This window comes from Rutilus rutilus (genome assembly GCF_951802725.1).
Source record: "Rutilus rutilus genome assembly, chromosome: 10".
Lineage (NCBI taxonomy): Eukaryota > Metazoa > Chordata > Actinopteri > Cypriniformes > Leuciscidae > Rutilus > Rutilus rutilus.
The window spans coordinates 35,421,496-35,435,338 of NC_140215.1; positions in this window are offsets into that span (position 1 = coordinate 35,421,496).

Below are 13,843 nucleotides of genomic sequence, written 5' to 3' on the forward strand. Positions count from 1 at the left end.
ACAATCCACTGACAGATCCTCTGACGCCTGCGGCTCCTCCACTGACAGGAGAGACCTGTGCTGGAGTCATTTCCCCTCTCTCTCTCTCCCTCTCTCTCTCACACACACACACACACACACACACACGCACACACACACACACACACACACATTTCAAACAAGTATTACACGCTAACTAAAGTTGAAGAAAGTGAAAAAAAAAAACCATTCTGTTCTTTTAAAATAATATAAATGAAATGATTATATCACTCAATATAAAAATAAACATCTTACTAAATTTTTTGTAATATATAATCTTTTGAGTGCTTCTTAAGAGACAGAGACAGAGGTGTGAACATACAGTATATGTTGTGACAGTCACAGCAGTGGGGGACGGTGGAGTCCAGGTCAGCACACAGGGTGCCACAGCATATGGAAGTCAGTCTTAGTCTGTTAACTTTTCCACAGCAAATGTTTTGATAGAGTCAAAAAATAACTTCAAATCATAATTGTAAAAGATTAAAAGGAAAGAGACCCCATTGGGGCTAGCTACCCTTGTCGGCAGTGTCCAGCTCTGTGTTTACAGGATGCTGGAAACACCTGCCCAAGGCTTTTAAGAGGAATATCCCCTAGAGTCTGCGAGAGACACGGATAACACGATTAACGACTTAGGAACGGAAACAGATATGAGTGTGGAGAGTACTTAGCCATTTGGGTTGTGAAGTTGCTGATGGTGGTGATGTGAAAACATTCCTTTATAAGGAATAAAAATGACTGCATAATCAAGTCTCTCAGATGCTCTGGGACGCTCTCAGATGCTGTGGCAGACTTTCCCCAACGCACCTGACTTAAGTTAAAACTTGGTGTCCCAGACACCTATGAGTTTATACTCTACTAAGCGTACTTCAATACCTGTTCGAGTCGGCCGACGTCTCGACCTTTTTGAACACGATCACTCAGGAATAAGGTCTCTATTGCTCCACTAAACACTTGAGAATAGAAGTGAGAAGAAAGTGGAAGTAAGTGGAATATGCTTTCAATCACGGCCAGAGGACCTCAGACCAATTTCAGTGAGAATCCCACCAACAAAAAGAGTACAACAGTTTTGATAGAATTTTGATAGAATGGGAGCATAGAAAAGGTAACATGTCATGACATATTACTCATCAGCACATAATTTTTCTCTAATATGATTGGTTCTACATTGGTGCAAACTCAGCAAATGTAAAGGCCTCCCGTCGGCCCAACGACGGATTCCAACGGTGTGTGTGAAGGTATAATGCGTGTTTGTCTTTTCAGCGTTCTGTGAAGTCAACTTAATTTATTAGAATTTAGTTTCAATTTTACTTTAGCTCCACGCTTAATCTGACTCCAATTCCAAATGCTTATAAAATTTAGATCATGTTTCTTATTAGAAAATAATCATAAATATTGATTATGATTTAATTTAGATCTTTGATTATTCTGGGTATCCCATTGAAACCATCAGTTATTCGTTCATTAAAGGAGAACTCCGGACAATTTTAACATTGAGCTCATTTTTTTGTACATTTGGAGTGCTGTCAGTACAGAGATCAATGACAAAAATCGGTGTTGCCTACACCGTGTTATCCTGTTTTTAAAATTTGCACCCTGTTGACTTCAATGGGGCAAGTTTTAAACCTGCTTTTAGCCTCTTAACATCCTTTATGTGTCATTACAAGTGCACAGCTAATGTGAGTGATTCCTTCAGAGTGAACACGTAGGAACTAAACCTATGCGCGTGAACTCGACAATCGACTACTGTGGACTTCGACCGAAAACAGGATGTAAATACAGGAATGTGCGCTGGCTGAATTAACATCACTTTTATTCATATCTGTCACATCTACTGCAGTCAGATTCACCATGTTCAATTTGGTGCAAGAAGGCCGTTTTCTCCTGGGATGCAGCTGTGAGAGGAACTTGCCAGTATCCCTTTGTCAGGTCCAAGGTGGAAATATATCAGGCTCTACCTAGACGCTCTATAAGCTCATCTACTCAGGGCATGGGGTAGCTGTCGAAGGTGGAAACTTCGTTGAGCTTCCGAAAATCATTGCAAAAACGGAGGGTTCCATCAGGCTTTGGGACCATCATGATGGGACTGGACCATGGGCTCCGGGATGCTTCGATGACCCCAAGTTTCAACATCTGCTGGACTTCTTCCTCAATAGCTTGTCGACGAGCCTCGGGGACCCTGTAGGGGCGCAGCCGGACAATAGTTCCAGGGGGAGTGCGAATGTCATGTTGAATTAAGTTGGTCTGCCCGGGTAATTCTGAAAAGACATCTCGGAACTGTCTGACCAGGGATTCAAGTGTTATCCTCTGAGTGCCTGACAATTGTGGTCCCAAATCAACAACTGGTCCTTCAGTTTGTGAAAAAGCAGCCAGGTGGTCTCGAGGTGCAATCCATTTTTTCAACAGGTTGATATGGTAAATTTGTTCTGCTTTCCTCTTTCCTGGCTGGCGAACTCTATAGGTCACTGGCCCAACCCGCTCAATTATGGTGTAGGGCCCCTGCCAGGACGCAAGGAATTTAGAAGCAGCACAAGGAACCAGGACAAGGACCCGATCTCCTGGTTGGAATTCCCGAGCTTGAGCAGGTCGGTTATAAAGGCGTTGTTGCGCGCGCTGGGCAGAGGCTAGATGTTCTCGCACTAATGGCATGACTCGGCCAATCTTCTGTCTCATATCTCGTACATGCTCTATCACTGTTCGATGTGGGGAGGGTTGACGTTCCCATGCATCCCGGGCTACGTCGAGGAGTCCTCGCGGTTGCCGCCCAAACAGCAGACTTCGGCAATGGTCCCACCAGGTCCATCCCAATACGCTCAAAGGGCACCTCGATAATTGGCAATGGGATAAGTGGGCTGGGGGGAGGTTGTAGCGGTGACGTTCTTTGACAAGTTGGGCAGCTTTGGCAGAACCGCCTCACCTCAGCGTCCAGGCCAGGCCAATGGAACCGATCTCGGACACGCTGAATAGTGTTCTGCACCCCCAGGTGCCCTGCCATTGGGTGTGAGTGGGCTAGCTCCAACACGATTTCAGTCTTGGACTTTGGCACTACCAACAGGTGTTTCTCTTCCCCCCGCCGTTGGGCGACACAGTAAAGCAGGCCATTTTTCACTACGAAGTGTGGGTAGGGATGGGGGGCTGGATGTTGTGCTTCTCCCTCCACCTCCCTAACCTGTGACCAACAATTCCGTAGCCTATCATCCTCTCGCTGTTCACGGCCAAATGAGCCCCCTTCAGTGATCTGTTGGAAGAAATCAGTATACAGGTTAGGGGGTGAATTTTGTGACTCAACATTTCTCTCACTGTCGGTGGCCTGCAGGACTGGTCGGCTAGCAGTCTGACGGTGGGCCTTTTGTTTTCGGTGACTCCTGTTCCGACTAGCAGGTTGTATGGTGGTTGCTAGCAGGTGGTCAAACCCGGCCAATCTCTTCCAAGTAGTGCGGGAACCGGGAGGTCCTTTACCACCCCAACCTCCACTGGCCAGGATTTCGATGCAGCAGAGATGGTGACCGTTTGGGCAGGCACATAACACGTGTCCCCATGCACGTAGGTGATTGGGATAGATGATTTTCTGCCTGGCCGGGCCTTGACGATTTAGGGTTGTACCAGGGTCACTGAGCTGCCTGAATCCAGAATAGCATTCACCATCTTCCCATCGATCCGCTCTTGCCGTTCAGGCGCCTCCAGCGGTATAGCTTGGTGGACAATGCAACCTGCTAGCCACACTTTGGCATCAGGTGGGTGTGGGTCGGTTGGCATGGGTTCATCCCGCGGTATGGACGCTGCAGGCCTGTTTACTGGTCTTGAGATGCCCTCTGGTGGTCGCCGTTTTGGGGGCACCCTCCGGGGAAATGTGGCTGCTCTCTCTCCGGCGTCCCAAGCTTGGGCTGCCTCCGCTAGCTCCACCGCCTCTACGAGGTCTGCAAGGGTTGCCGGATTCCTCATACTAACCACTTTCCGATGAACTCGAGGTAATGCACGCAGTAGGCGGTCCACGGCCACCTTTTCAGCTACCTGGCCAGCCGTGGGGTTCCCAGAGAGAAGCCAAAGTTGAGCTAATCGTGATAGCTGGGCGGCTTGAACTCGTGCAGGCAGTTGCAGGTCATACACCCATTCATGGAAGCGTTGTGCAGCACTCACCGGGGAAAGTCCCACTCGTGCCAGGATTTCCTGCTTTAAATGTACATACGACTCATTTGAGGGGGCTTGGAGTGAATAGTAGGCTCGCTGTGCTTCACCGGTGAGAAGAGGTGCTAAGATACGTGCCCACTCATCCTCATCCCATCCTTCTCGAGTAGCTATGATTTCAAATGTATGCAAATAAGCTTCAACATCATCATGCACTGTTAATTTTGTGAGCAGCTGTTGGGCCTGGGCACGGGGGTTTGGAAGGGGTACCTGGGCTGCGGTTCCCATGCTTAATTGCTCAAGCGCAAGCTCCATGCGTTCTTGTCGGCCGGAGAGTTGTTCTACGAACTGCTGTTGGCGAATGCTGACATCGGTAAGCCGGCGGATAATTTCCTCCATTATGAGAGAGAGTGTGGTTTCTGCAGTAAAGATAAACAGAAGTGTCATCAGCATGAAAAGTCTGACCTCATTCAGCAAAAACACTTGCCCGCATTCTCCACCACTGTGGCGGGCTGAGTGAGTGAGGACACAGACCAAACTGGCTTGCAGTGCACACGTCCCCGAAGGGTTTTTGCTGAACATAGACAAATATCTTAATATGGGAATTACGGTGATCAAAGGTTGGAGAAATGATAAGGGTGCAGAAGGGGTCTGTGGCTTTCCAGCATTAGAAGGTCAGTGCTGATCAGTTAATCCTCACTTGAGTCTGTAGAAGCAGAGACAAAGAGAACACACTGTTAGCGTTTCCTTCAGTGGAGAACTAGCTCACCCTTTCATTCTCTTGCTCTGCTTATATTCTCTCTTCTTAATGAAGCACAGGTGTGGCCGATCAGCACTTGCTCCTTGCTGCTGATTGAATGATGAGAAGTAATTACAGGGCGACGCTGAAGTGCTCTCTGGAGACTCATCACAGGTGCTTCATTACAAATAGAAGTAGGAGAAATGCCGTTAGACTTAAGGCGATTACAACTTTCCATGTCTTACTGGATAAATCTGCAAGGTCATGAAGAAACACACCCTACAAAGAAGGTGTTATTAGAATGCTGGGAGTATGGGCATCCACTATGCAGTTTTGGGTGGCATGGGAATAGGCAGGCAAAAGATATGGAAATTGACAACATTGCTTGTTGCAAAACTGTTAACATACCAACAATCCCACCATGGATGTTTTGTTCTCCCAGGGTAGATTTGAAAGCTAAAAATATAATTAAATCAGGGATATATCAAAACGTTCAGCAATATATTGACATAAATTATGAAGACACAGTTCAGATTTTTACAGACGCATCAAAAGATCAGACTGGGAAAACAGGGGTTGCAGTCCACATTTTAAAGTATAATGTAAATATTAAAAAAAGGACAACAGACCATCTGGCCATTTTTACAGCAGAAATGGTAGCAATAATTCTGGCTTTACAATGGGTGGAAGAAGTAAAACCAAATAAGGTGATTATATGTTCAGACTCAATGTCCTCACTAGAATGCATTCAAAGTGGAAAATCTACATGTAGACAGGATCTACTAGATGAAATTAATCAAATTAATTTTAGAATAAGTCAACAAAGCATAAGCGTAGGATTTATATGGGTTCCTGCACACAGGGGAGTGGAGGGGAACGAGAAGGCAGACATGCTGGCAAAGGAAGCAATTACATCAGAACTGGTTGAACTCGATATTAAATTAAGTAGGTCAGAAATTAAAAGTATAATTAAGAACAAAATTAACATAAAGTGGCAGGAGAGATGGGATAAGGAGGGAAAAGGCAGACATTTGTATAATATACACAAAAAGGTTACAGCTAGAAAATTCAGTGGATTGGAAAGACAGGAGGAAACATGGTTTTCCAGACTAAGGATGGGACATACAAGTTTAAATAGTGGATTACACATAATAGGGAAACATCAGACTGGACTATGCATAAATTGTGGAGTAGTAGAAAATGTAAAACATATACTTATAGATTGTACACAATACACCAGAGAAAGGGAGAATATGAAGAGAGCAATAGACAGAGAGTTAACCATGGGAAATTTATTGAGTGTAACCAGCACACAGTCCACAGTTAGGGCAGTTATTAATTATCTTAAAGAAAGCCAACTAGCAAGAAGAATTTAGTTATTTATTTATTTATTTATTTAATAATATTATTACAAGTTTGAGGAGCTATAAGAGTGGAAGCTGGAGGAGCTGAACACGCAGCGCCAGCTGAAGCTTTATTTATTGTTTATTTAGTTACTTTTTTTTTTTTTTTTTTTTTTTTTTTGACATCCCTATGTGATCACACCTCAGCCCAGTAGATGGCGGTAATGCACTTTGACTGCAAACTGCCAATAAAATTATAGAAGAAGAAGAAGAAGAATCACAGGTGCTTTACGGTTTCTTCCAAAATTTTGCCATAAATTTCTTTGAAATCAGATATAGTAACTTTCTGAGGTTGTGATTTGATCTGTCTGACCTCATTGCCACACGAGGACTTTATTATATTATTGATTTTCTCAGAGAAAGAGGAGGCAAACTCTCTGAATTTGCTGTCTGAGAGCATTTCACTGGTTTTGTCTTCCGCCACATGTGCTCTGCTTTTCTGCATTGTCTTCTCATATTCTGCACTGCTGTTGAGTTTCTCCAATGTGCTTTTAGTCTGCCACTCTTCATCCTGACTTTCACAGGAGCAATATCATCAATTACACTTGTAACTTTTGAGTTAAACGAATCAAGGAGAAAATCAACAGAGTCTTCAGATGCTTGGTGTTAAAGGGATACTTCACCTCGGGAAAGATTAATGTGTATTTAAAATGGGTCATTTATGTAGAAGAAATGTGAAATTATTTTTGAATTTGGAGCTTTCTAGACTGAGAAAAGCCAGAAAGTGTATTTTTGGCTTATGTGGATGAAAGACAACAACTCCCAGAATGCACTTGCTTCGCTTAGGAGGCCACTCCCAAGCCATGCCTACCGGTTAGAGAGCAGTTAAACATCAAGACTAGGCTACTAGTGAGTCTCCGTGACGAGTCAGCCCGGGATTTCGAGATCGCCCAAAATGTCCGGGATTCGGCTTTTGCGTTCTACAGTCGCCATTCATCATGTTTACTGTGGCGAGCAGGACGAGGCTGATGGCCGCGGGAGAACAGCGCGAGGCCGGTGGCGTGATTACTGATGAGTGGCACCTGTGAGACGCACCGGTCTCGTATCTCTCACGGAGGAGCGGGAATTTTCTTGATCACTTGTTTAGCGTTCATGTAAACACTACATTCAGATTCACCAATCGGAATGAATTCAGGTAGATTGAAACAAAAGGTGTGCATGTAAACAATGAATGGCGACTGTAGAAAGCAAAAGCCGAATCCCGGACATTTTGGACGATCTCGATGGCCGGACATGTCTGGGAAAAAGAGGATGGTAACCCCTACTACTCAGCTTTCTCCTACTAGTCAAGTATATTTGTATAGCGCTTTTCACAATACAGATTGTATCAAAGCAGCTTCACAGTATTAAATTAAAATAATACAACAAGGTTTGTTTCTAGTGGAATTTATTGATTGATAAAATCAAATTAAATATCCCCAGAATATCCCCAACTGAGCAAGCCAAAGGCAACAGTGGCAAGGAACCGAAAAACTCCATCAAGTGACCTAATGGTGTCCTAAAACTCCATCAGGTGACCCAATGGAGAAAAAAAAAAAAACCTTGGGAGAACCCAGGCTCAGTCGGGGGCCAGTTCTCCTCTGGCATTTATGACCTAGAGGCCGGATTGTAATTTGAACTGTAAGATTAAAAATATTATATGAATGCCTGGATGAAGAGATGCGACTTTAATCTAGTTTTAAACTGAGAGAGCGAGTCTGAGCAACGAACACTATCAGGAAGACTATTCCAGAGTTTTGGAGCTAAATGTGAAAATGCTCTCCCTCCTTTGGTGGATCTGGATATCCTAGGTATGACCAAAAGCCTCGAATTTAGTGATCTTAAAGTGCGCGATGGATTATAGTACGATAGAAGATCCGTTAAATAGACTGGAGCTAAGCCGTTTAGGGCTTTATAAGTCAGTAGCAATACCTTGTAATTAATACGGAACTTTATAGGTAACCAATGCAGTGATGATAAAATCGGTGTTATATGATCATATTTTCTTGATAGAATTCACATTTCTCAGATGGCTAAAAAAGATTTTTGCGTCATCGGAGGATTTTTTCCAGACAAAAAATACATAAATCTCTCGTCTCGGGGGGATATGAGGGTGGAAAGCACGGTAATTCTAAATTACTACAGGTTTTCTACTAATACAAAGCTTAACGCTAAATCCTGAAGTATCCCTTTAAGGATATAGCCTTCATAAATAGCCCACTAGTGTTCTCATTTAAGCATCTCTTCTTGACAGACACAGATCTAGCTTCAATAGGAGAGATCAATATGTCAAGGAAAATACAGAAATGATCAGACAGTGTAACATCCTTCATAACAACCGAATGAAATGTTTAGACCCTTACTGATAAGTAAATCTAGAGTGTGTCCACGAGTGTGTGTGGGTCCATGTACATGCTGAGTCAGATCAAAAGTATTTAAAACAGTTTTGATTTGTTTTGTCATATTCGTTTCTGCATTATCTATGTGAATGTTAAAATCCCCAGCAATAGCAAAACAGTCAAACTCTGATTAAAGTGTTGATAACAGTTCTGTAAAGTCCTCAGCAAAGGCTGGAGAGTATTTTTAAGTGAGTTGTGTAAATCTGAGAAATTACTTTTTCTAATCCTGTCAACACAGCTGTTTTAGTTTTAATGCACAAACATAAGAGCATTATTTAATTTGAACTCACCTGTTTGTCCAGATTAAAACAAAATGTTGATTGCATCCTCCGTTTGAGCATGATTTGATTCCCATAAAATGGAGAAAGAGTGCTGAAGGATGAGCGTTGAACCGACGTGCTTTCAAATAGCAATATAGCGCCACCTGTTGACCAAAGTGCGGAACTGCAAAAGTAAAACTACATCACAGTTTCCACAGTCATTAAGCATCTCGATAATAATAATAATAATAATAATAATAATAATCAGAAATGTTTCTTAAGCATCAAATCATCATATTAGAATGATTTCTGAAGGATCATGTGACACTGGAGCAAAGGCTGCAAGAAATTAATCTTACTGTTTTGACTGTAGTTTTGATCCAATAAATGCTGACTTGCTGAACATAAGAATCTTATAAAAAAAAAATTATATATATATATATATATATCCCAAACTTTTGAACAGTATTGTGAACCTAAAAGACTGTTCTGATAATTAGGATCAAGTCAGTTAAAAGTACCGAGAGAGAGTGAGACCAGGGGCCTGTACCATGAAGCCGGATTAGGTGGCTAGCCGGCTATGTTTCAGTTTAGTTTCCGCCAACCCTGGGTTTTAGGTACTATGAAAGTAGCTCGGCTTTAATCGGTGTTCGTTGCCATGGTATCTTACGCTGCACGGCTAACCTGCTCCGGGGCAGGTTATGTTCTGGATTCGAGATCTCAGACTGAAGTTTGACCAATCAGCTGAGAGCAAAGAAACATATAGGTGACGTAACTTATTCCAAGTGTTTGTTGCAATGACTTCACCTTTTCTTCCAAATCCGGTGGACATCTCAGCGCAAATTGTTAGACGAGCACTTTGTAAAGAAAGAGTTTTTAGCCTGACAAAATCCCCTTGCCTTTCCTGAAAGTTACTTGTATGAAAGATACAGCTTTTCCGCGGAAGGAATGTCTTATCTTTGCGAACTTCTTGAGCCGCACATAAATAATTTAACACGTCGAATTCATTACTGTACCGCAAATGGTATTGCGTTTGTGTTTTTTTGCAAGTGGTACATACTTGCACGGTGGGTGATGCACAGAATGGGGGAAAACACGGTTTGTCGAACCATTCGCAAGGTGGTCCTTGCTCTGCAGGAGTACATGAATAGTTTCATTAATATTGTTCCCCGGACATTTATCGACTATGTCCATAAAAGAGGGCTTTTATAAAATTGCCGGTAAGATGTATTGATAGGGTGACATCACATGAACACTTTTTTTCTTCAAAATGCACATTTCACAAATGTACTATACAATATAATACATGTTAAGAATTATTTTAAATCTTTATTATTATTTTTATTATTATTATTTATTATATATATATTTTATATATATATAATATATATTATTTTATATATTATTTATTATTATATTATTATTATTAATCTTATGATAGGATTCCCTATAGTCTATTGCTCCAGTCTCCACTGCTCTAAGAGAACATGAGGCAGATGTTAATAGGAAATCCTATCACTTCAGGTAGAGATGTGAATTTGTAAGATGATTATTTTCTGTGAGATGAATCTTTAAATTAGTAACATTAACAGATATAAAAATGATCTACTAAACATTTCATCTGCTGATGACTTGTAGTCATGAACGTATGATCACAAGTTTGGATGCCAAATGGCCTGGCTCCAGTGCTTGACTCACGAATTTTCCGTGAGTCTGTGTTGTGTCAGCGCTTTGAGGAAAGCAAGTTAAATTTGGTACAGTACAAAACAGTTAATTTGAACTAAGATAGAAAAACCTACACAATAACCCTCTGACCTCAGACAGGGCCACAGCACCGCTTCAATGTGGCCCTCAGTAAAACCAGAGTGAAGATCGAGATGACCCTTTGGCATCCTAAAGGCACGTTTCAACTGTGTTCAGCGCTTAAGAGTCACCAGAGCGGGCATCACAGATAGTGTCTGCATGTGCCATTCTGCACATTATAGCCACCAGTAGAACAGAGCGAGAACCACCACAAAACCAGCTTCTCCCCGATGAAACTGACCCGATCACACTTGACCACCCAGCTGGTGCAGATGTAGATGCAATCACCATACAATATTACACTTAATAAAAGCACAATGAAACTGCAGATAAGTCTCAAACTGTTTTATTGGTTTTGTGGGATGAGAGGGAGAAAGAGAGCAAGAGAAAGTTTCATTGATAAATATTAATACTAAAGTGTTACTTGGTTAAATAAGTTCACATACTGAGATCAGTTTTATTCAGCTGTTTGATCTCCATTTTATTTTTTTCTCAGCTCACAGTCAGCTCCTAGTGAACAGTCTAGTTCAAGTCTCCTTTAGTGTGCAGTCTAGTTCAAGTCTCCTATAGTGTGCAGTCTAGTTCAAGTCTCCTTTAGTGTGCAGTCTAGTTCAAGTCTCCTTTAGTGTGCAGTCTAGTTCAAGTCTCCTTTAGTGTGCAGTCTAGTTCAAGTCTCCTTTAGTGAACAGTCTAGTCCAAGACTCCTTTAGTGTGCAGTCTAGTTCAAGTCTCCTATAGTGTGCAGTCTAGTTCAAGTCTCCTTTAGTGAACAGTCTAGTTCAAGTCTCCTTTAGTGAGCAGTCTAGTTCAAGACTCCTTTAGTGTGCAGTCTAGTTCAAGTCTCCTTTAGTGTGCAGTCTAGTGCAAGACTCCTTTAGTGAACAGTCTAGTTCAAGTCTCCTTTAGTGTGCAGTCTAGTTCAAGTCTCCTATAGTGTGCAGTCTAGTTCAAGTCTCCTTTAGTGAACAGTCTAGTTCAAGTCTCCTTTAGTGTGCAGTCTAGTTCAAGTCTCCTATAGTGTGCAGTCTAGTTCAAGTCTCCTTTAGTGAACAGTCTAGTTCAAGTCTCCTTTAGTGAGCAGTCTAGTTCAAGACTCCTTTAGTGTGCAGTCTAGTTCAAGTCTCCTTTAGTGTGCAGTCTAGTTCAAGTCTCCTTTAGTGTGCAGTCTAGTTCAAGTCTCCTATAGTGTGCAGTCTAGTTCAAGTCTCCTTTAGTGAACAGTCTAGTTCAAGTCTCCTTTAGTGTGCAGTCTAGTTCAAGTCTCCTATAGTGTGCAGTCTAGTTCAAGTCTCCTTTAGTGAACAGTCTAGTTCAAGTCTCCTTTAGTGAGCAGTCTAGTTCAAGACTCCTTTAGTGTGCAGTCTAGTTCAAGTCTCCTTTAGTGTGCAGTCTAGTTCAAGTCTCCTTTAGTGAACAGTCTAGTTCAAGTCTCCTTTAGTGAACAGTCTAGTTCAAGTCTCCTTTAGTGAACAGTCTAGTCCAAGACTCCTTTAGTGTGCAGTCTAGTGCAAGACTCCTTTAGTGAACAGTCTAGTTCAAGTCTCCTTTAGTGTGCAGTCTAGTTCAAGTCTCCTATAGTGTGCAGTCTAGTTCAAGTCTCCTTTAGTGTGCAGTCTAGTTCAAGACTCCTTTAGTGTGCAGTCTAGTTCAAGTCTCCTTTAGTGAACAGTCTAGTTCAAGACTCCTTTAGTGTGCAGTCTAGTTCAAGACTCCTTTAGTGTGCAGTCTAGTTCAAGACTCCTTTAGTGTGCAGTCTAGTTCAAGACTCCTTTAGTGAACAGTCTAGTTCAAGACTCCTTTAGTGTGCAGTCTAGTTCAAGACTCCTTTAGTGAACAGTCTAGTTCAAGTCTCCTTTAGTGTGCAGTCTAGTTCAAGACTCCTTTAGTGTGCAGTCTAGTTCAAGTCTCATTTTGTACAGGGCCCTGACTGAGTCTGTTTCCACCTGAAACATAATTCCACCACAAACATGATCATTACAAGTTTTCTGGAGGCTCATCAAATCACAAAAAAATCCTTGACTTCCTACAAACACAGGACTGACTGTAATTTATGTCAAGGGTTTTAAATTCTTACACATTTCTTCTGAAGCCCATTGAGGTAGAGGCCTCAGTTTCTGGGGCAGGTTGTGAAAAATCCTACAATAAAAGAGATGTGTAAGGGCCAGTCCCTTTTTTATGCCACACATTCAAATGTTTGCCATAATAAAAAGCCCAGTGCATTCACATCAGCAACTGTCTGAGAACACACAGACAGAGTGTCTTCATTTCCTCCACCCTAATAAATAAAAATAGGCCAATGTAAAGCATAACTGTTGTAAAGCAGGTTATGTTTCTGGTGTTCTGTCTGCTGCATACTGACCTCTGTGTGGGAGACTGTGTGTGTGTGTGCTGGCTTCAACAGGGACACATTTCTCTCTACTGCAGAACATACAGTCAGCCATATTTACAACTTAAAAGTAGTAATGTATTGCACACGTACCCAGTGTTACTTACTTAAAGGAGCCAGCACCAGGGTCAGATTGTACAGCACCTGTAATCCCATCCATAATCGGCCGCCCCTTATTGCCTACTCAGAGCCAACTCCTCCACCACAGAGTATTCTGGTTTTCTGAATTTAACTCTTTATTTCTGTTTGCTGCAAACAAGTGTTTGTGATCAAATGTTCACAGAAGTAATAAAAGGTTGTGGTAAATACTCACCACTTTGAATTATTATTTTTATATTTTGTCTTTATCTGCTGCCAAGAACATTTGGAGTTGGGGTTGCATTTAAAAATCAAGGAATATTAATCTTTCTTAGTACATACATGTACATTTTTTATATATTATACAAATAGGCTATAGGGTATAGTAAACATATAGGCTACACATACATATACATAATTTTACATAAATATAGAACGTATTTGTTTAACTTACACATTAACAATCAGCAATCTTTCTCCAACAGTCTTCTCTTGCTTTGGCACAGAGACCGTATTGTTTCGAGCTTGAAATACATATTTAAATTCATCGTAATTCTGAATAATTATCTCTTGCTCCTCCGCGGAAAAATATAACGCTCTCGCTCTACTACCCGCGATTGGCTGTTCAGTGTCGACGTCACTCTTTTATGTGCACG